Consider the following 23,579-nt stretch of genomic DNA (forward strand, 5'->3'; position numbering starts at 1 on the left):
CCGGTGACGATGACGATCTCAGCCGCATCCGGGGAGCCCGCGACCCTGCTCCGGTGCTCCCCCTAACCAAATTCCTAAGGGGCATTTTTGTCCCTGCGAGTTTGGTTTTTTCCTGGCCCGCCGTAGACCAAATTCAAGCCCTGTCTAGCCCTGCCAAGTCCTGTCTAGCCCTATACAACCCAGACCACATACGTATAGTACCCTGGTCCGGAAAAAAAAACATCACACGACCCCATGATCACGTAGGACCTGCTGGATCCAATCATTCACACAGCTCCATCAATCTCGCGAGCATTCACGCAGCTCCATAATTCACGCAGTAGATCTCCAGTGGCGCGCGTCTATCTCGTCGCCGGCGATCTCGTCGGACAGCGGGCGCGGCAACGTCGTGAATCTCCAGCGCTCACAGGTACTGCATCCCGCATCCCCCCGCATCCCTCTAGTCTCGCTCGCGGAAACATCGAACGAACTGCCACCGTCATAGGTAGTGGTTAACCTAGCGGGGCGGGTAACCTACCTACCCGGCGGCGCATGCGATCGTGCATCTTGTACCGGTAGTGCCGCTCCTCGTGATCTGTGTTTCTTTAGTGTAGGGTTCACGTAGCGTCGGTTGCCGTCGGCTGTGTCCATCAGGACTATCATTATTTGATGTGGCGGCTAACCTAGTTATCCGGTGGCAGAGGTAATCACAGATCTAGCTAGGTTTTGTAGTGCTGCTCCTCGCGATTGAAAGTGATCACCAGGGTGCCGTGGTCATCTTCCTGACTTGGTTTGGCACATCTGAATGGATTTACATAACATCCATGATCGTGTGCTATGTGTTGATATTTCTTCATTGATAATGTTTTCACATGTGTTGATACATATTATTTGTTGTAGGAAATGGCGGACGAGGAGTTAACTGATATGATGGTAGACATGAAGTTTGGAGAACTGATGAAAGACTGGATAGAAGATTGGTCAGATGATGAAAATTCAGATCTTCGAGATCAGTCAGAGAATGGGAACGAATGGGAAGATTTTAATGTGAGTGGCATTATCATGTTGTAATTTTTTGGTGCCATCCGACAACATTATATTTTTGTGTTGAAAATTTATAGATGGATGTGCATGATGATGGTCAGGAAAACAATTCGGAGCTCTCAAATGAAGATTACATTAGTCAGGTACGTAAGTGAAAAATTTTATTGGCATGCAAATTGAATTCATTCTGGAATATTATATGATAAGTAATTATGTATTTGTGTTGTATTTTTCAGTTCATTTCCGAATGTCATAATGCGTACGACTATTACGGTGAATCCGACGCGGAGCCAGGCCTTAACGACGAATCATTAGATGCACCTGATTCTGGGATTCGCAGTCGTCGGTCATCATGAGTGAGGTATTTGTGTAATCAATGTTCTATGAAAGTAATGTTAAACCATAGAAAACTGTTTTCATGGCTATGTTTTGATTGTGTAGGTGACAGAAGATGATGGGGCAAAGAATGTCCAAGATACTGCCAGTGTAGATGATAAGAGGGATATGTTCATGCAGATAATGGAAATGACTTTTATGTCTCACGAGCTTGCGTATGATTTCTACAACATCTATGCTAGAGTTAATGGTTTCAGCATTAGAAAGAATAAGGTCAGGTATAGCAAAACCGAGTCACATCATATGCGTTATAGGCGGTTTGTTTGTTCCAGACAAGGGAAACGTGACAGCAAGTTGCTAACCGAGGAAGGACACAGCCGTAGGCTCAGAGCCGAGACACACTGCTTTTGCGAAGCACACCTGACCGTCAAGCTTGACCAAAAGCGTGGGCTTTGGTATGTTGCAAGTTTTGAGGACAAGCATAGCCATATGTTGGCAGGACCGGACGAGGTACCTTTTCTTTGGTCCCACAGAAAAATCAAAGAGTACCAGAAGCATGAGATAATGTCCATGGGAGCTGCAGGGATTAGAATTCACGACATGATGGATTCCTTCATCAGCAAACATGTATGGTATGGCGGTGTTGGTTTTATCAGGCATGAAATATACAACCTTTGCGCCAGGGAGAAGAGGAAGCTGCTTTCAAAAGGTGATGCTTCCACAGCCATAGGCATCATGGCCAGTAGGAAATAGAGGGATCCTAGCTTCTTTTTCGAGTACAAGCTAGATAAGGAAGGACACTTGAATATGATGTTTTGGTGTGACTCCCAGTCTCGTCATGACTATGAGGACTTCGGCAACGTGCTTGTATTTGACAGCACATACAAGATGAACCGCTATGGTATGCCATTCATACCTTTTGTTGGTCTTAACAATCACCGGAAGACCACTGTTTTGGTTGTGCCATAGTTTCAGATGAGACCGAACATACATACGTGTGGTTGCTGCAGACTTTTTTGAGGTCCATGTGTCAAAAGATGCCGAAGAGTGCAATCACAAACGCCAATGCTGTGATGATCAAGGCAATTCGCGAAGTCTTGCCAGACGTGTGGCACCGTATTTGTATGTGGCATATAGAAAAAAATGAAGATTCACCTCAGTCACAAGGCATTGAAGGAGTTCCGAACTCTTCTGTACTATAGCACATCCACGGCCATGTTTGAGGAGAGATGGCACGCGTTTTCCAAAAGATGGCAGTCGGAAAGAACTGTAACATGGTTGAGACGGATGTATAAGAAGAGGATACTGTGGGCCGCGGCTTATCTGACAGAGGGGTTTTGGCTTGGCATGAAAAGCAACAAGCTGAGTGAAAGCCTGAACTCATTCCTTCACCTCCACCTAGACGGTGAAATGACCCTGGTGGATATGATTTTGCATTATGAGAACGCCGTTGTACGTATCCGTGAAAACTAGGCGCGAGATGACTGCACGGCCTCACAGAGTTTACCGGTGCCAGTTACTAGCTTGAGGGAACTTGAGATAGCTGCTTCTCACGTCTTCACTCCAGCAAACTTCTATATGTTGCAAGATGATCTTAGAAAAATTGATGGCATGGAGATTGTAGAAATTAAGCTGGGAGACGGATCACATCAGTACATCGTGGCCTGGAAGAATAACCGGAAGAGCCAATTTTGGATGGAGTATACACCAGTAAATTCCGCAGAACCTATACGGTGCAGGTGCAGAAGAATGATTAATTCGAAAGGGTCTACCTTGCAAGCACATATTCCATGTACTGAAGTACTTGAACATATCTGAAATACCAAAGTGTTTAGTTCTTGTTCGGTTCACAAAACAAGTAAGGTTGGGACTGCCCGTGAGGCGCACAAGCGATCTGTTGGGATTTGGTTGGACTAGGGCAGGGGAAAGAATGAAATATAGCCAGGTCAGTGTGTTAGCGTCAGAAGCTATGCATGCGGCATGCAAACACCCAGCTTTGTGGGATCAGTTACAGGATAGTTTGAAGGCTGTGATAGCTAAGAGTGATGAGTATGATCTGCTACAGGAAAATTTGAGCAAGAATACAAATAACTTCAGTAAGTGTGCAGTTGAATATGTAGACGATGGTGAAGGCAACATGGTCACAGTTAAAGATCCTATGAAAGTGTCAAGAAAAGGTGCAACAAAGGTAGATGAGAACCGCCCTATCTGGAAAAATGGTAGACCACTCTCTTTTGATGAGTTGAAAACCCGGTGCGGCGCTTGCAAATTGCTAGGACACACTAAACATAGCAAGAAATGCAAACTAAATCAGAAGTAAGTGTTTGCATGCATGGTGGACTATTAAAAAAATGATCATTTATTAACTTATCTTGTCTTTTATGATGTGCAGAAAAGTGGAGAAGGAAGAAGAGTAGAACACTTGCTTCAATTTTTTACGGATGAATCGAGTGAACAGGACAGTATATCCTTTTCACATTATGGCATCAAATTTAGTTCGACGTTTAACATCGAGTGTTTGGTTCCAGTATATTGTAGCAACTCGATCGACATTTTATTTAGTGGGAGTGTCAACCTTTTACATCTCTAAATAAACAACAAAATCCGACCTAAATAAATTAGTTATACATGGTAGAAAGAATATTGTACATTTCCCCTCCGCACGTCCTAACTGCCATTAAATAAGTAACTTACCACTCCCCACCACACATTCACCCACCTACCACGCGCATCGATTCGAACTCCCCTCTTATCCCCACCTACAGTAGATCGAGAAAACCCTCGCCGGCGACTGCTGCAGCCGCCTCCACGGAGAAAAGCCTCGGCTGGCAGAGAGCGATGATGGAGCTCGCCGGAGATGACGAGGGGTGGCGAGCGCAGTTGACGGAGGTGTGCGGCTGGTTCCCCAGCACGGAGATGTTGGTCAACCACGCGAGTGGCCTCGTCAAAGTCCTCACCGACGTCGAGAAGAAGTGTGCCTTCCCCTACGGCCGCGGCGTCCCGCCGGCTCTCCTACTCGTCTGGGCAATGCAAGAGGCCATGCTGACTGACTCCCCTGTTCAGCGCATAAGGTGGTGGATGTATCGCTCCACCACCATGACGCTGCGGCCAGATCCAACACGCGTCGCGTTGAGGGCGGAGCGCGTCGACGTCGAGCTCGCTCTCCGTGCGCCCATCAGCCCGGACTACCAGGTCCGCCACGTGCCGAAGCCAGTCCCGCCGTTGGGCTCTGACGTCGTGGAGGACGACATGGATGAGGTACTGGTCATCCCTGATGATCATGAGGAGGGCGAGGAGGATGCCGTGCAGATGGTAGCACCGGTCGCCGTCGATGGTGGCAAGACAAAGCCCATCGACATTGAGCTCCTTCCCCTCCTCCCTGACATAGTGAAGGTGGAAGAAGAGGAGGTGGCTGAGGATCAGGTGGCGCAGCTCTCGAACAGGACAGCTGTCAAGAAGAAGGCTTCTCCGTGTGTGGTGCGCCGCTCACACCGCCTCAAATTTCTGAAGAAGTGAAGATGGGCACAGTTGCTAAAGGAGGAGGAAGCTGCTAGTTATCTTAAGTTAGGTATGATGTTATATGTTTCAGCATATAAGTTAACATTATTTTGGGTTTGATGTTGGTTAGGTATTGCTACGTCTTGAGCTTGCGTTGGTTTTCCTTGAAGAGGAAAGGGTGATGCAGCAATAGTAGTGTAAGTATTTTCCTCAGTTTTTGGGAACCAAGGTATCAATCCAGTAGGAGGCTCCTCAAAAGTCCCACGCACCTACACAAACAAACAAAGAACTCACAACCAACGCAATAAAGGGGTTGTCAATCCCTTCACGGCCACTTGCGAAAGTGAGATCTGATAGATATAATATGATAAGATAAATATATTCACTGGGAAAGGACACCGCAAGATTGAACCCAAAGCTAAGCACTTCTCCCATTGCCAGAAAGATCAATCTAGTAGGCCAAACCAAACTGATAATTCGAAGAGACTTGCAAAGATAACTTAATCATACATAAAAGAATTCACAGAAGATTCAAATATTTCTCATAGATAAACTTGATCATAAACCCACAATTCATCGGATCTCGACAAACACACCGCAAAAAGAGTTTACATCGAATAGATCTCCACAAGAGAGGGGGAGAACATTGTATTGAGATGCAAAAAGAGAGAAGAAGCCATCTAGCTAATAACTATGGACCCGAACGTCTGTGGTAAAGTACTCACAACTCATCAGAAGGGCTATGATGTTGATGTAGAAGCCTCCATGGTCGATTCCCCCTCCGGCGGAGCGCCGACGAAGGCTCCAAGATGGGATCTCGCGGATACAGAAGGTTACGGCGGTGGAAATTGTGTTTTGGTGGCTCCCTGGATGTTTTTAGGGTACGTAGGTATATATAGGAGGTAGAAGTACGTCGGTGGCCGCTTGAGGGGCCCAGGAGACAGGGGGCGCGCCCAGGAGGGGTGGGCGCGCCCTCCTATCTCCTAGCCACCTCGATTGATTCTTGACTTGCACTCCAGGTCCTCTGGATCATGTTCGTTCCAAAAATCACGCTCTCGAAGGTTTCGTTCAGTTTGGACTCCGTTTGATATTCCTTTTCTTCGAAATACTGAAATGGGCAAAAAACAACAATACGGGCTTGGCCTCCGGTTAGTAGGTTAGTCCCAAAAATGATATAAATGTGTCAAATAAAGCCCATAAATATCCAAAAGGGATAATATAATAGCATGAAACAATCAAAAATTATAGATACGTTGGAGACGTATCAAGCATCCCCAAGCTTAATTCCTGCTCGTTCTCGAATAGGTAAATGACAAAAACAGAATTTTTGATGTGGAATGCGACCTAGCATAATTCTCAATGTAATTTTTTTATTGTGGCATGATTGTTCAGATCCAATGATTCAAGATAAAAGCTTATAAAACATAAAAATAATAATACTTCGAAGCATACTAACAAATAATCATGTCCTCTTAAAATAGCATAGCCAAAGAAAGCTTATCCCTACAAAATCATATAGTTAGGCCATGCTTCATTTTCATTACACAAAATACTCCCATCATGTACAACCCGGATGACGAGCCGAGCAATTGGTTCATACTTTTTAACGTGCTTCAGCTTTTTTCAACTCTTACGCAATACATGAGCGGAAGCCATGGACATAGCACTATGGTGGTATATGGTGGTGGTTGTAAGGACAAAAAGGGAGAAGATAGTCTCACATCAACTAGGCGTATCAACGGGCTATGGAGATGCCCATTAGTAGATATCGATGTGAGTGAGTAGGGATTGCCATGCAACATATGCACTAGAGCTATAAAAATATGAAATCTCAACAAAAGAAACTAAGTGGGTGTGCATCCAACTCGCTTGCTCACGAAGACCTAGGGCATTTTGAGGAAGACCATCATTGGAATATACAAGCCAAGTTCTATAATGCAAAATTCTCACTAGTATATGAAAGTGACAACATAGGAGACTCTTTATCATGAAGATCATGGTGCTACTTTGAAGCACAAGTGTGGAAAAGAGATAGTAGCAATTGTCCCTTCTCTCTTTCCCGCCGGAGCTCCGCCGAGCGTCGGCCGCGCGCGCAGTCTCTACTTGCCGCTGCGGATGACCACGGCGACGGGTGGCATCGCGCCGGCGCCGTCCCGTGCCGCTGCCGCACCGTCGAAGCTCCCCAATGCGGCGCGGCCGAAGAAGAGCAAAACTTCGGCGAAGAAGAACAAGGTGGCGGACGGCTCCGGCAGCACGAAGGCGAGGGGAAAGAAGCTTGCAGGGCGCTCGACGGCCGCGGCGGCTGCAAAAGCGCCGGCGAGCTCACTCGTTGTGCCGGCCGCCGACGCGCACCACGTGTTCGACGAAATGCCCTCAAGGTGAAAAAAATTCCAACTTTTATTTTCTTGTTATTTTTTTAATGCATCATCACATATAGATAGCTTATTTGCATTGTTCAAAAAACTTTGTAGTCTCAACGATGATGCATACATATCAACTATGGGTTGGATGAACTTGTGGGCATGATTTTGAACTTGGTTGGATGAAGTTGTGGGCATGATTTTGAACTTGTGGGCATGAACTTTTATTTTCATCAACTTGTTTGTGACAAATTTCACATGTTCATTGCATTTTGATGAATGTTTCAACTCATTTTGTGTCTAAAATGCCATGCACGGCGAGTCACGCGCGCTGCTGGAGCGGCGCGCACGCTGCATTATAGCGCGGCTGCTGGAGCCAGCGCTGGCGGCCGCGCTAAACCAGCCGAAGCGCGCGCGGCAAACAGGTTTATTGCGCGCGGCGCGAAGCGCGGCTGTTGGAGATGCTCTAAGTACACACACTCCAAACTCCAAAGGCTTCTCCCAAAACCCATACGGCTATGATGACCGGTGCTCTGTCTAACATTTTGGTCAGGCAGGTAGCCAGTACCATATTTTGACTTGCATCAATTCGGTTCATTTATTTATAGATCTCATTTGAGAGAGATTTAAGGAAGTTTCAGTCAAATAACATAACATGTGAAAGAGAAAAAAACTCTGAAAATAGAATTTTGCATGAATCTTAATGTAAGATCTCGTGGATATAGTATATTGAGACTTAGCGAGACGGTTAGTTATTTTACTTTAGCTGTCTCGGCTTTGAGTTACTCCTCTGTAAACAAATATAAGACGTCGTAGACCACTACTCGTAGAATCTATTTTTTTTACATTTGCTATAGAGGGAATAGATTATTGTGTATTACGTTGCTAATCATGGATTAGTTTCTGACTAGAGAACCATTCATCGACTTATTACTTGATCGCCTGCCAGTGACCTGTAATCTACTTGCCTGGTTGTTAGAAAGTTATTTTGGCAACTGATACATATTTTCGTACCATTCTAGAGCATCTCCACTTGCCCCCCCCCTCCAAAAAAAACCAAACAAGCTCCAAAGGCCTTTTTTATTGCCGGTGGTAAAAAAAGGTCCAGTCGCGTCCCATAAGCCCACTTTTCGTCCGATTAGGGCCGAATTTGACGCCTGCGGACCCAGACCGCGTGCCGGGGGAAACATTTTTGGCGTGAAAGCCTGGTGGACCCGCTGAGTCAGTGATCAGACGCGTTCGCCGTCCTCATCGCCTCGGTTTCCCACCGGGAATCAATGCCAAGGCTGTCGCTGGTCAGCCTTCCTTTGATTCCTCACGGGCAGCGCAGTGAAGGCGCGCCGACGCGCTTCCCGTCCCCTCCCGCCACGCGTACACACGCATGCCGCTCGCTCGCCGCCCACCCGACGCTATAAAAGACGCCTCTCCCTCGCCGGTGGCCGCACACACTCCTCTCCCCCCTCGCCGAAGACGACCCTCTCGCCCTCTCGCCACCGACGCCTCCTCTCTCCCAGTCGACGCTCCTCCTCTGACGACCATGGCCGAGCGCTACCCCGGCGATGGAGCGGCGGCCAATGGCTTCGGCCGCCACAGCCTGCACGAGGATGAGGCCCGCCTCCTCTACGAGGTGGACTACTCGGCCCCGCCGAACATGCGGGTGTCGGGCTCCTGGAGGCTCAGCGCTGGCGGCGTCCCGGTGCCTCCAGTGCCCACCGGCGCTCACCGGCGCGCTGAGATCGCGCGTCGGTCGTCGTTGCCGGAGCAGGCGTGGAACCATCCGAGGTACGCCCCCGACAGCTACACGCTTTGGACGACGTACTTCGACCGCCACCACGAGGAGCAGCTCGCCTCCACCAACGGCATCGAGCCCCACGGCTGCCTCAACTCTGAGGGACATCGCCAATGGTGGGGCATTCCCGGCCGCACCCTTGAAGCCGTCCTCGAGCACATCGAGGCTAGCAACACACCGCGCTTGAAGTACCCGGCGCCCCCTCCTTCTCTCGCCGCCACGGCAGCTCCTGGACGCCGCGGCGAATGGAGACGGCCTCCTCCTCCTCGTCGGTCTCCCTTTCCTTCGTATCGCCGGCACTCCGCCCCGTCAAGCGGGAGCCACAGGAGACGTTGCTCGGGCGGCGCACCCGCAGCGGCGCCCTCGTCATCAACGAGGGTGGTCGTGGCCCCTCTCCTCACTCTTCCCACCTCGTCTGGACGAAGACCGAGCCGGGGCTCCTCGCCGTGAATAAGGAGCACGAGGCCATGGCTGCCGATGAGGAGACCGGCCTGAAATGGGCGCGGGACGACTACGTCCGGCAGTAGATGGAGCGCCAGCGCCGCGCCCTCGAGGAGATCAACGCCCGGCGCCGCGTCCACGCAGAGGGCAGCATCGTCATCCTCGACGACAGCGACGAGGAGGCGCCCGGGCCGTCCAACCCCCATGAATCGGCGACGCACGCCAGGGGTGCAGCAAGGACGGCGGCGACGATGACGGCGGCGACGACACCAACTTCTAAAGGCTCCTCGGCATGTAGAAGGCGGGCGGCGGTGGCGGCGGCGGTGGCTAGTAGTAGTAGTTTTTAGTTTGCTTTTAAATTTATGTTTTCAATTTGTATAAATTACCAATGGAACGCGTAAATTTTCTCCAAATTTGTGTCATGTTTGGCGAATTTTGGCCGAGTTTGGTTTTTAAAAAACAGCGTCTGGGACGAGCTTGGGGTGGCGGTTGGGAACCGACCGCCCCCACGCCAATTTTTTCGCTGGCGCGCCCCCAAGCGGCGCTAGTTCCAGCCCCCGGGGGTCCGAACAGTTGGAGATGCTCTTTCATGCCCATGTAGCATGCAATTGTCGGTTTTCTCTGTTAATGACTACATGCGTCTCATCATATATGCCTTGCACCGGCATTTTTTTTCTTTCTTTCGAAAAGCAGGTTACAACCCTCGGTCTTTGCATCATTACAATGCATACATCCATCTTTATTAAAGTTGATGCAAGACAAACAATGCACCATTCTATCCTTGTCAAGAATAGGAGGTGGGGCTCCAAAGCTCTACACGGTTTTCCCTTTCACAAATATAATGGACCACACACATTCATCTACTTCAAAGAGCAATGTAACGTTTTTTTAGAAAAAGAGGCTACAACCCTTGGTCTTTGCATCATTGCTATGCACACATCCATTCTTATTAAAGTTGATGTCAGACAAGCAATGCATTGTTCTATCTTTGCCAACAATAGGGAGTAGGGTTTCAAAGCTTTACATGCCAAACTTGGGAGCCGGGTCCATAGGGGAACGGAGTTTCTTTGCAGTACGAAAGCAACACATTTCAAAGCCTAATAAAGATCAAAAGAGAAGAAAAAACCGGCAAATTTGACAATTTTGACATGTGGACGAAATCAATTCACAGAATGAACTGGTTGTCAAACTATTTCACACCCCTGACCCTTTTGTGTAGCGCCCGCGACGCCGGCGCCACACCCTACGGTGCAGCGCCTAGCTAGCGGGCGTTGCACGCCAGTCCACAGTGGCAGCCCTGGGCCCCGCACCCAGCTGTGCAACGCCTATAGCTTAGGCGCTGTACATTTAAAGTGCAGCGCCTAGCGCTTGGGCGCTGCACTGTGACTTATCCGGCTGGCCCCTCCTCCCCCACTCCCCCCCACCACACACTCTCCCACTCCCAACCTGAGCTTTCCCCCCTCTCCCACTCTCTCCCTCTCTCTAATCCTCTCCCAAATATTGCAAATCTGAAGAATTTGTTCGTGGATTTCGAAGTCAAACCCTCCCTCAAGGTAATCTTCTCCTATCCCCTTGTTTTGATCCAAGTAATGTTATCAAATTGCTCATTTATTGCTAGTTTGGGGAAACCCTAGTTTTGTTTGGTTCTAGAGATTTGCATGGAGATGTGAGATGTTTGTTTGCCAATTTCCTATGATTAGGCTTTGTTAGTATGTTAGGGTTATTCTTATGGGTGTTCTTATGTTGGTGCTAGGGTTAGGTTTTGGGCTAGGGTTATGGTTTTGGTTAGGGTTATGGTTAGGGTTAGGGTTGTTGTTTCATACATATATTAGGGTATGTATCCTTGGATTATTACTAATGGAAGCAATGTTACCTTGTGTTCTTTGAATGCTTATAGGGATGGAAAGAACATGTGTGTTTGTTCATCATGGGGACAAAGACGCCTTCTTGAAAGGCAATATTGAACCGGACCCGGATGAGATTGACATGGTGTTTGATAGTAGTCCTAGCTATGCGGAGCTCTTGCAACAAGTTAGGAAAGATTTGAATTGGATGGACCCTAGTGATATCGTTGAGTTGGAAGGAAGGCATAATGTTGGTTTTGGAATGCACATCCGTTGGAAGACAATGCGTGTCAACTCGGAGCAACGTTGGGTTGCATACAAGGATACAATGGCCAAATCACTAGACAAGGCTCTTGAGTTATTTGCAACGAAGAAGGTTGATTCAAGGTTGCATTTGGACTTGAACCGGAGCCCCTCCCCTTTGGTTGCTAGTAGCCCCCCACCCTTGAAGCGAGATGAAATTGTTGAACCTCTTTTGACCCAAGAAGTGAGGCCAACATTGAGCCCGTTTACAAGCCACCAAGATGAAGCTTTGCAAGAGGAGAATGATGAGTATGCGGACGATGACAATGAAGTTGATCACCATGACAACAATGTGGGTGATCTCGACAAATATCATTTGCAAGAGACAATGGACCATTCCATCCCTTTTTCCCATGCATATGCATCGGACTCGGATGACGATGGTCCCAACGAACAAGTTGATGCGGAGGGGTTCACGGTGAAGTAGGCCTTCGCTTTCGAGAAGGTATTCGGTCGTGATCATCGAACTACATTGTTCAAGGATGTTAGTCTCGCGGATGAAGCCGTGGTAGATGGTGGCCAATGTATATCTGTTGGGGTTAGGCCAAGCTCTCACCATGATTTGGGAGATGACAAGAACCGGATTGCAAAAGGGTCTAAGTTCGAAACCTTCTTGGAATTGAAGATGTGGCTCGACAACTACTCCGTAACGCATTATCGTCCACACAAGGTGGTGCACTCGGACGTCAATGTGCGCTACACCGTTGCATGTGCATGTGAAGATGAAATATGTCCGTGGATTGTGCGTGCAAGACCATGGAAAGGAGGTCCCACTTGGCACGTAGTGAGTTGTGTGCCAACTCACATGTGCCAAGGCAAAAGGGTGGATGGCAAGATTGTGTCCCAAGACCACAAACAACTCACGTCGGAGTTCATCGCTTACAAGCTCTCCAACTCAATATCCACACTTCCAACAATGAGCGTCCAACATGTCATAGACCTTGTGAAAGCCATCTTTCATTACAAGGTGAAGTACGACAAGGCATGGAAGGCGAAGCAAGCCGCATTTAAGATGTTGTATGGTACTTGGGAGGAAGCATACAACCGAATCCCTAGGTTGTTGTTAGCCATGGCCGCGACAAACCCGGGCATGGTTCATGTGGTCGAGCCTCATGGGCACCAAACAATGGTTCATGAAGGAAGGAAAGTCCGAGTATTTGGTCGTGCATTTTGGGCGTTCGAGCAATGCGTGAGGGCTTTCGAACACTGTAGGCCGGTCATCGCCATTGATGGCACGTTTTTGACAGGACAATACAAGGGCACCTTGTTGGTTGCGATAGCAAGTGATGCCAATAACCGGGTGTTGCCATTGGCATTTGCTTTGGTTGAGGTGGAGAACAATGACAACTGGGAGTGGTTTTTGCGTCTTTTGAGGACAAAGGTGTTACCTGCTCAAAAGGAAATTTGTGTCATATTAGATCGACATCCAGGAATTCTTAACGTGGTGGAGGTTGACATTCCCGGGCATGCTTCGTTGCACCATCGATGGTGCATGAGGCACTTTTGTTCGAACTTCTATAGAGCATGTGGCCTTAAGGAGTTGGCCGATGATCTTTAAGATTGTTGTCTCGCTTTCTCCGACAAGCGCTTCACCACTTTGTACAACAAATTGCTTGCACACAAAAAACTTGATCCCGGGGGTCAAGACTTTCTCAATAGGCACATTCAATACTGGAACAAGTGGGCACGTGCTTTTGATGAAGATGGCCGGAGATACGGTCAAATGACAAGCAATATGGCCGAATGCTTCAATAGGGTGCTCAAAGGTGCACGTGGATTACCCGTGACGGCAATAGTTCAATACACATTTGACAAGATGAATGCGTACTTTGTAAAGTACTCGATGGAAATGGATGCACAGATAGCGGGTGAGAACCCGCGCAAGTACAAGTACAAGTTCCCACCCAAGGTTGATGAATGGTTGGTATTTCAATCACGGAAGGCGGACTCGGAAGAAGCTATATTATATGACAATGAAGAGTGCAACGCCCGGGCTGTAGGCGTTGCACTATATAGTGTGGCGCCTGCATGCTAGGCATTGCACAACTCTGTAATTATCCAGAGAGCAACTGAAAAGTGGCAAGTTACAGACCTGTGTGGCGCCTAGCGTGGAGGCGCCACACTATACAGTGCAACACTAGGGTGCTAGGCATTGCACTGTATAGTGTGGCGCTTGCATGCTAGGCGTTGCACAACTCTGTAACTATCCAGAGAGCAACTGAAAACTGGCAAGTTACAGACCTGTGTGGCGCCTAGCGTGCATGCGCCACACTACACAGTGCAACGCCCGAGCTCTAGGTGTTGCACTATATAGTGCGGCGCCTGCCTGCTAGGCGCCACACAGGTCTATAACTATCCAGAGAGCAACAGAAAGAGTAACAAGTTACAGACCTGTGTGGCGCCTAGCAGGCAGGCGCCACACTATACAGTGCAACGCCAAGGTGCTAGGCGCTGCACTGTACAGTGTGGCACCTGCTTGCTAGGCGCCACACAGGTCTGTAACTTGTTCCCTGCCTTCTTTTGCTCTATGTTGCCCTGCCTTCTTTTGCTCAAACTGGGTGACTTTAAGTCATAGATAGTTGCATCATAGAAGAAACAGTAATTTCAATATTACTATGAGCTAAGACATTTCGTAGAGTGACCATCAGGACAAGTTCAACATTACTAACAGCTTCAAGTTCAACATTACCTAGAGTGACCATCATGACAAGTTCAACATAGAGTGACCATCACGACAAGTTCAACATTACCACCAACATAGAGTTCAACATAGAGCTACAACTAACATAGAGCTACCATTACAAATAGAGGACGATGACTAGTTCCTTGAGCGCTTGTTGGCTCCTCCCCCCCTCCTAACTCCAATCTTCTTCACCTTCCTAGGAAGAGGAACCCGCGCCGGCTCCGGCTCCGGCTCCGGTTCCTCCACGTCATCCACATCGTCATCCAAATAGTCATCCAAAGCCGCCATCCGCGAGGTGCCGACCGTCCTTCTGCCTTTATGGGTGAAGTCTTCAGGTGTGTATTTGTTGATTCCCCTCCTAGGGTTTAACTTGTATGCAGACCGGACCTTGTATGTCCCCAAGGTCATATCATCATCAACCTATGCATCAACAAAAGATATGGAAAAACCGTGTGTGAGGATATAGTTAGCAATGCATCAACAATTGGATATATGCTCATGCCATACCTCTTGGGTGATCACACCCACATCCTCATCCTCCAAAGGATCACCATGGCCCTGGCCCGAAGTGGGATCTGATGGTGTCGCCGACCTAGACCGTTCTGGTGATACATACTCGGGGTCACGACAACCGAAAAGGTTTGATAAACGCCTTAACTTTTGGCCCTGGCGCTGCAACATGTACAAGTGAATGAGACATCGAACGTAGCAATGAACATGTTAAGTGCTAGTTTGAAGGAGATGTGAACCTTAAGGAATGCTCGAAGTGCACATCGCTTTTGCCAGTCGGGGTTGTTCCCAGAATAGTGTCGGTCTCATCAGCTGCTTTCTTGATCTGGGCACGCTATGAACAGAAACGGTATTAACATGTTAGGTAAGCGAAGATGAGAATACTACGAATGGAAAAGCAAAAAGGGCAAATACCACAAAGTTCATCATTGGAGCTGAAGGGATCACTGAGTTGCCTTTCTTGACTAATGCGTTGTACTAGTGCTGGCTAGCGCATCAAAAACGGTGGGATCCTCCAAGATCTCATCAGCATATGCCGGCTTGCATACCTACACACATGTACTTGCAAGAAACCATGTGAGATAGTTGTTGAACGCGATCGGGCAGTGCTCACGAAGACGCGCTCGTTTTCCAGCCCTAGCTTGCTCCACAGTAAGCGCGAACTTTACGACATACTTCCTTTGATGCGAGGCCCAATCCTTGATCTTCCGCTGCTTTTTCCTATCCAACCTACAAGTTAAAAACAGAATATTACCACCATTGAAACCGCCGAGAAACCGCGAGCCGTGTAGCACCTTGTCTGTGTCCACCCACTGCGGCGGAAATGACTGGAACAAGCCAAACTGGCGGAACACCCGATGTGGCAGGTGAAGCTCAACCGCCCAGTTGCATATGAGTGGGCACCGCATATGCCAGAGATCCCTATCCCTAGTATACATCGGATTCAGCCTGAACTCTATAGGGTTACCAAAACTCTCTCCTTTTCCATACGGCTCCCATTCCACCTGCAAAATAGGATAGAATGCAAAATTGATATCGAGTTACGATAGAAGCATGATAATCACTTATGCAATGTCGATTCACCTGCTCAGGCATGATCGTGTCCAGCTTGCTCTTGTACAACTTGTACATGACCGATGGATCATCCGTCGTCTCATTTAACACATCCCACTTATGAGCCCAAGTGGGGAGCCGTAGTGGGTCGTTTTTGTCGTCCCAATCCTCGTACTTCATGATCTTTGGTCGTTAAACTGGCAAACGCTCCCAGCTCCATATGGAAAGTGCGATCATACAACCACCAATACCTCCAGATGGCCTACAACAGGCTTCGTCCAGCTGCACATAAAAGAGAACATAGTTGAATTAATAGCAAGATCGCATTGATAATGTAGCAATGAAGTGAAAAAGAAACAACTTCATACCTGTCGATACAAATAAGCCAGTGTCGCCAAACCCCAACTCCATTTGCTATCGAAGATGGTCAACGCCTTCAGCCACATCCATGGAGCATTCTTGCCTGTGCCATCAGCAAACATAGTCCTGGATATCACGTACCACATGTAGACACAGGCATATGTCTTCACCGTGTCCTCATTAGCATCCTCAGGGCAAGTACCAAAGTTCGATTGAATCCACGTGAACGGAGCAGCGGCTGCAACTCTTTCCTTCTTGTCTTCTGCTTCTGGTTCACGAGGCTCCGGAGGAACCATACCGATAAGGGCATGCATCTGCGCGTGCCACCCTTCAGAATCGGTGTTCATACACAAAGGGTTCCCATCGATAGGAAGATCGGTGATCATATCCATATCCTGGAGCGTCATGGTCATCTCCCCGGTCCGAAGATGGAAAGTGTTTGTCTCCGGCCTCCAATGATCAATAAGCGCGGTGAGTGCTGCAGCATTGTTGGGTGGCGTCGACCGGCTGACCAACTGAATGAAAGGGAGAAGTCCTGTCTCCCTTACATACGGTGTGTACCGCTCATCATAGTGCATCCACCCAAGGGTGACCCCGTGAGACCGAATCTTCAAAGGTGCAAGCTCCTACAAACAAACAAGCAAATCATTACATATGGGGCATTTGTGTTTAAATAAACATGAAATTCATAACACCGGCAACTTTCATTATTACCCGCTGCTCCACCGGCATAGCATACGACCGGTGTTGTTTGTCCGAGTGATCATCGAGAAGCCAAACCATCCTAACAATAAAAAAAACTTTCTTGTCAACACAATTATCTTTGGAATACAAATAACTAAACTACGCCTACTAGATGCAAAATTCAAAGCATATGTATCCAAAGCATTCTTGTCAAATAAAATATAAGTTGAACACAAATAAACTAAACTAGGCCTACTTCATACAAATATATTTTCCATAGAAATAACATGTCAACCTATGTATCCAACCATATTTTTTCGAAAAAATAAACTAAACTAGGGTTCCAAAATCAAACAAACAAGAGTTCTAATACATGCAAGATTCTAATCTAATCAAATCAAACAAAGGTTCCCCAAATCTTCAAAATCTTCAAAATACTATATTTTCTTTGGATAGAAAGAAGGAGATCGGAGGAGAGTACCTTCTAGGATGGATTGGTGACGAAATCCACGGACCAAATCGTCGGATTTGAAGGATTTAAGAGAGGGGATTGAGAGGGGGAGTGGATAATGTTAGGAATATGCAACTTGTATTCCCATGAGGCCATAGGCCGATATATATACATGCACAGGTGTGGAACATATGCAGGAAACCCCTTATACAACGGGATAAATACAAAGGGGTACATGACTTATATTATAACTCTAACACCCCCCCTCAAACTCATGGTGGATGAACAACACTGAGTTTGGAGAGATAAAAGCCATGTTGTGCTCTAGTCTGGGCCTTCGTCAGGAAATCCGCCAACTATAACTCGAAAGGCACATACTGAAGAGCAATAACCTGATCCTGCACACTAGCGCGCACATAGAAAGCATCAACACCAATATGCTTGGTGAGCTCATGCTTCACAGGATCGCGCGCAATGCTGATAGCACCTGTACTGTCAGATAAGAGCAGAGTCGGTGTAGTGACAGAAACACCAAAATCCTGAAGTAACCACCGTAACCAAGTCACTTCTGCCGTCAAAAGAGCCATTGCTCGCAACTCAGCCTCGGCACTCGAACGGGAAACTGCAAGCTGTTTCTTCGTCTTCCAGGCAATGAGAGAACCACCAAGAAAAACACAGTAAGCAAAAAGTGAACGGTGATCTGAAGGATCACTAGCCCACGTAGCATCCGAATAGGCCTGAAGCTGTAAAGAACTGGAGCGAGGAAAGAATAGACGGTGAGAGATCGTGCCTCGAAGATATCGAAGAACACGAAGGAGATGACTATAGTGAACCGAGGTGGGAGTAGAGACAAACTGACTCAGAATATGAACCGGATAAGAGATGTCCGGACGAGTGACAACTAGATAGACAAGACTGCCAACAAGATGACGGTATCGCGTCGGGTCAGGGAGAGGATCACCATCAGTAGAACGGAGGTGAACATTGAGCTCCATAGGAGTCTCAACAACGCGCTCGTCAGTAAGAGCAGCACGAGCAAGAAGATCCTGGATATACTTTTCCTGGGATATAAAAAAGCCATCAGAGGTAGAAGAGACTTCAATCCCAAGAAAGTAGCGAAGAGGTCCAAGATCAGACATAAGAAACTGCTCACTAAGACGGGCCTTTACAAAGGCAATATACTCGGGGTCATCCCCCGTGATGATCATGTCATCAACATAGAGAAGAAGAAGAGTCCGACCACAAGGAGAAAGGTGAATAAACAATGCTGGATCATGAGCACTTGCTGAAAAACCAGCAGCAGTGATCACAAAGGCAAAGCGCTCAAACCAGGCGCGGGGGGCTTGCTTAAGGCCATAGAGAGAGCGACGAAGACGACATACCATGCCATCAGGAACAGAATACCCAGGTGGTGGCTGCATGTAGACCTCCTCACGCAGCTCACCATTAAGAAAGGCATTCTTAACATCAAGCTGAGATATAGACCAGTAGCGTGCAGAGGCAACGGCAAGAAGTGTACGAACAGTGGTCATATGGGCCACAGGAGCAAAAGTCTCGTCATAATCACGACCGTGCTCCTGCTGAAAACCACGAGCCACAAGACGAGCTTTGTGACGCTCAAGAGAACCATTGGAGCGAGTCTTAACCTTGTAGACCCACTTACAAGTGATCGGACGGACTCCGGGAGGAAGAGAAACAAGATCCCAGGTACCAGTGCGTTCAAGAGCAGCAATCTCCTCTGCCATCGCAAACTGCCATTCAGGATGAACAACAGCCTGACGATAAGAAGTCGGCTCAAGAACAGGCGGACGAGGACGAGAACGCAAGCCATAAGTAGGCTGAGAGGAAGATGACGACTCATCCACAGAGGCATCGACTGGTGGTGGACAACGAGTGTAATGCTGAGGAAAAGATGGAATAATAGAAGGAGGAATCGTCAAGGTAGAATCGGGGGGTGGCGACGAAGAAGTCACCGGAGATGAAGGTGTAGAATCCGGTGACATGCTGGGAGAGGAGACCGGGGAGGAAATCACCGGAGATGAAGGTGAAGAACCCGGTGACATGCTAGGCGAGGAGACCTTGGAGGATGGTGGTTGCAAATCAACTAGAGGTGGAGAAGGAGAGGAAGTGGAAAGGAGAGATACAGGCTCGACGGGGGTGATAGGTGAGTCAGGAAAAGTGAGGAAAGAGATATCCTGCACTGAAAAAGTCGAGGAAGATGGGCGTGGGTAGAAGGGACGAGACTCATCAAAAGTCACGTCTCGAGAGATACGCATCCGACGACCGATAGGATTCCAACAACGATAGCCCTTATGCTCATCACTGTAGCCTAAGAAGACACACTCAACAGACTGAGCGGTCAGTTTGGTGCGTTCGCGAGGGGCAAGAAGAACATAGCAAACACAACCAAACGAGCGAAGCATCGAATAATCGGGAGAACGATCAAAAAGTCGCTCGAAAGGAACACCACCCTATAGAGGAGCGGAAGGCTGTATATTGATAAGATAGGTGGATGTGGAGACGGCCTCAGCCCAAAAATGAGGCGGGAGAGAGGCAGCAATCATCAATGCACGAGCCGTCTCAAGAAGATGTCGATGCTTTCGCTCAGCCACACCATTCTGAGCATGAGCACCAGGACAAGAGAATTGAGAGAGAGTCCCTTGCTCAGCAAGAACACCACGCAACATCTTAGAGATATACTCGCCAGCGGAGTCAGCACAAAAAACACGAATGGGTGAAGAGAACTGAGTATGAACCATGGCAGCAAAACGCTTATAAATAGACAACACCTCAGAACGAGAAGTCATGAAATAAAGCCATGTGTAACGAGAGAAATCATCTATGAAAATAATATAGTATTTATGACCACCTTTCGAAGCGAAAGGGGCCGGACCCCATACATCAGAATGGACTAAATCGAAAGGACGCTTGGACACTGACTCACTATGTGAATACGGTAACTGAATCTGCTTGCCAAGATGACAACCCTGACACTCTAAAGAGACATCTCCTGAGACAGACCCCAGAAGACCTTGACGAACTAAAGAAGACAACCGAGAACCACAGATGACCAAGTCGATGATGCCACTACTGGAAGGAACCAGTAATGGAGGCGACAGAAGCGGAAGAACTGGCGATGGTGGTGGCAGCGGAAGGAACATGAAGCCAGTCCAACTCCCAAAGACCCTGAGAATCACGGCGGCGAGGGCCAGCCCCAACCAGAGTGTGCGTGCAATGGTCCTGGACAGAACAAGAGTCACTGTCAAGGATGACGCGACAACCAGAATCAGTAAGTTGACCAGCAGAAAACAGATTCATGGTAAGTCGAGGAACATGAGCAACATCAGGAACAGAATAAGAAGGAGTGGTAAGATTGCCTCTACTAGCAACAGAAAGTGGAGTACCATCAGCAGTGAAGACATGAACAGGAGAATCCAGTGATCGAAGAGAGGACAAAGTGGAAGAATGAGAAGACATATGAAAAGAAGCTCCAGAGTCCAGAACCCATGGGGATGTACCTGACTGTGTAGAGGGTGATTGCTCAGTGCGGGAAGCATCAGTCACAGAACCAGCAGTACCCGTCGAGGAAGAACCTGAAGCCGCGAGCAGACGCTTAAGTCTCAGAATATCCTGCTCAGTCAAAGCAATGGCTGAAGCTGTCGAGGTAGATGACGAAGTTCCTGAAGATGATGATCGCGCCTTGCGCGGGTGTTTCTTCTTCGTGTAGCACTGAGACTCAAGATGACCATCATTGTTGCAATAGTCGCAATATGGACGGGGGCGACCTGAGCCTCCAGAAGGAGTGGGCAAGAGCGGCGGAGCACTCGAGCGAGAAGGGGTCGGTGCAGCAGGTGGCGCAGGAGCATGAGTAGCGAGCACAGAGGGAACCTCCAGCAAACCAGCACCACGTAAGCGAGTCTCCTCAGCACGAATCTCGGAAAGCGCCTCCATGAGAGAAATGCGACCACGAGCAAACAACTGAGCACGCCGGGGCTCAAACTCCTTACGGAGCCGAGACAGGAACTCATAGACGCGATGAAACTCCAAATTGGCCTGGACAGCCTGGCAACAGGGGCAGGTACGACAACCAGCACTGCGGAGAGAATCAAGCTGGCGCCAGATAGCAGAACTCTGTGCATAGAAGTCATCAACAGTAGAGTCACCCTGCTGAAGAGCATGCTCCTGACGGACCACAGAAAGGTATAAGGCATCACTAGAGGGCTGATAGTACTGACGAAGATGGGTCCACATCTCAAAGACAGTAGGAAGACCCAGAAACTCAGAAGCAAACTGAGGCAGAACACTAGCAGTGAGAACAGCTGCAGCACGAGCATCATCATCAAGCCACTGGGTGTAAACAGACAGAGCACCATGATACGTCTGAAGAGCCTCCTCATAAGCCAAAACCCTCTCATCATAAGCACGATCAGTAGCCTCATCAACAAGCTTAGCCGCATCCTTGGCGGCCTGATTAGCATCCGGAGGAAGAACCGGTGGAGTCGGCGGAATAGGAGCCACCGGAGGAACCAGACGTGGCGGACAGCAGACCTCGCCAGAAAGAACACCCCAGAGACGGATGCCACGCATGTGAATGCGCATGAAGCCAGTGAACTCAGTGTAGTTAGTACCATCGAAGATCACCGGACAGCGAGGGACAGCAACATAGCCCGATGCAGCAGACATTTTTTTTAGGCAGAGACCAGCGGGAGCAGGAGATCAGGGCCCCGTCGCTTGGGGCCTGCTGGGAACGAGACGGCAGCCTTGTCGAAGCGGTCGTCCGGGAAGTAGATCATGGAGTCCTCGAACCCCTCAAACTGCACCACCTCGATGTATCTGGAGCGGTCGGCCGGAAGTAGATAGATGGATCGATGGGAAGCGGTCGTACCGGAGCTGCTGACGGGATCGATGGAGGAGATCGCTCGGGATCGCTCGGGCGGACCTGCTAACGGGATCGCTCGGGCGGAATCGCTCGGGCGGACCTGCGGTGGTGAAGGCACCAGAGAGCAGCGCCAGCCAAGAGACGAAGGGCGGCGGCTGCGTGTACGGGAGATTGGATCGAGAGCACGAGTTGCACGTGCTAAAAAAAACCTAAGGCTCTAATACCATGTTAGGAATATGCAACTTGTATTCCCATGAGGCCATAGGCCGATATATATACATGTACAGGTGTGGAACATATGCAGGAAACCCCTTATACAACGGGATAAATACAAAAGGGTACATGACTTATATTATAACTCTAACAGATAAGGTCGCCGCCGCGGCTTGTTTTGTTTCTGGAACTGCTGCAATGGGGTGGGTGGGGGAGGAGGGGCCGGGGCGCCGCGGCTGGACATAACTAACAGTGCAGCGCCCGACGGCTAGGTGCTGCACATTGTGTGGCGCCTAGCACCGAGGCGTTGCACAGCTGGGTGCGGGGCCCAGGGCTGCCACGGTGGAATGGCGTGCAACGCCCGCTAGCTGGGCGCTGCACCGTGTGGTGTGACGCCGGCGTCGCGGGCGCTACACAAAAGGGTCAGGAGTGTGAAATAGTTTCACACCCAGTTCATTCTGTGAATTGATTTCGTTTGGAGGTCAAAATTGTCAAATTTGCCGAAAAAAACAGCGACAGTTGGACGTGGCGCCCCAAAACCAGAAGGGTCTTGCTTGTCAGCTCGCCATAGATAGTGAGTTTTTCTTGCAAAATGAAAAGAAATAAGTCAATCAACCATCGATCGTGATGTTGCACCTCACCTAGACCACCGAAAGGGTCTTATTTCATTATTAAAGGTAGAGAAGTAGAAATGCCGGCGACGCATCTCCCCCAGTCCGACCCCTCTCCCCTTTGATCCAATGGCGTTTCTACAATTGCCGCGCCAGCCGTGGATTGTTTCGCTCATTTGGAAACTTGATTTGGTAGCGTCTGCTGTGCTCACTCGCCATTCATTTCGGCTCCGGAGCAGATGATGACCATGAAGTAGTTGGCTTGCATTGTGTATACTACCATTTCTATCGACCGTAGAATTCCATTTCCTTGTGTGTTGCGTTGCACTTGTGCACACTAGCACGGACTCCAGTGCGTGGGAAGGCAGAGTTGCTTTGGCCCAAGGTTGGTCCATTTGACAATTCTTTTTTTCACAAATACAACGTGTCAATGTACTATAGTACAATCTGAAACCCCGGCTCGACAGGGGTTCAGCATTTATGTACAGAGGTTGGACCCCAACGAGCGGCCTCTCAGAGAGAGAGAGAGAGAGAGGTTGGC

Source organism: Triticum dicoccoides, chromosome 6B, assembly GCF_002162155.2.
Source record: "Triticum dicoccoides isolate Atlit2015 ecotype Zavitan chromosome 6B, WEW_v2.0, whole genome shotgun sequence".
Classification (NCBI taxonomy): domain Eukaryota; kingdom Viridiplantae; phylum Streptophyta; class Magnoliopsida; order Poales; family Poaceae; genus Triticum; species Triticum dicoccoides.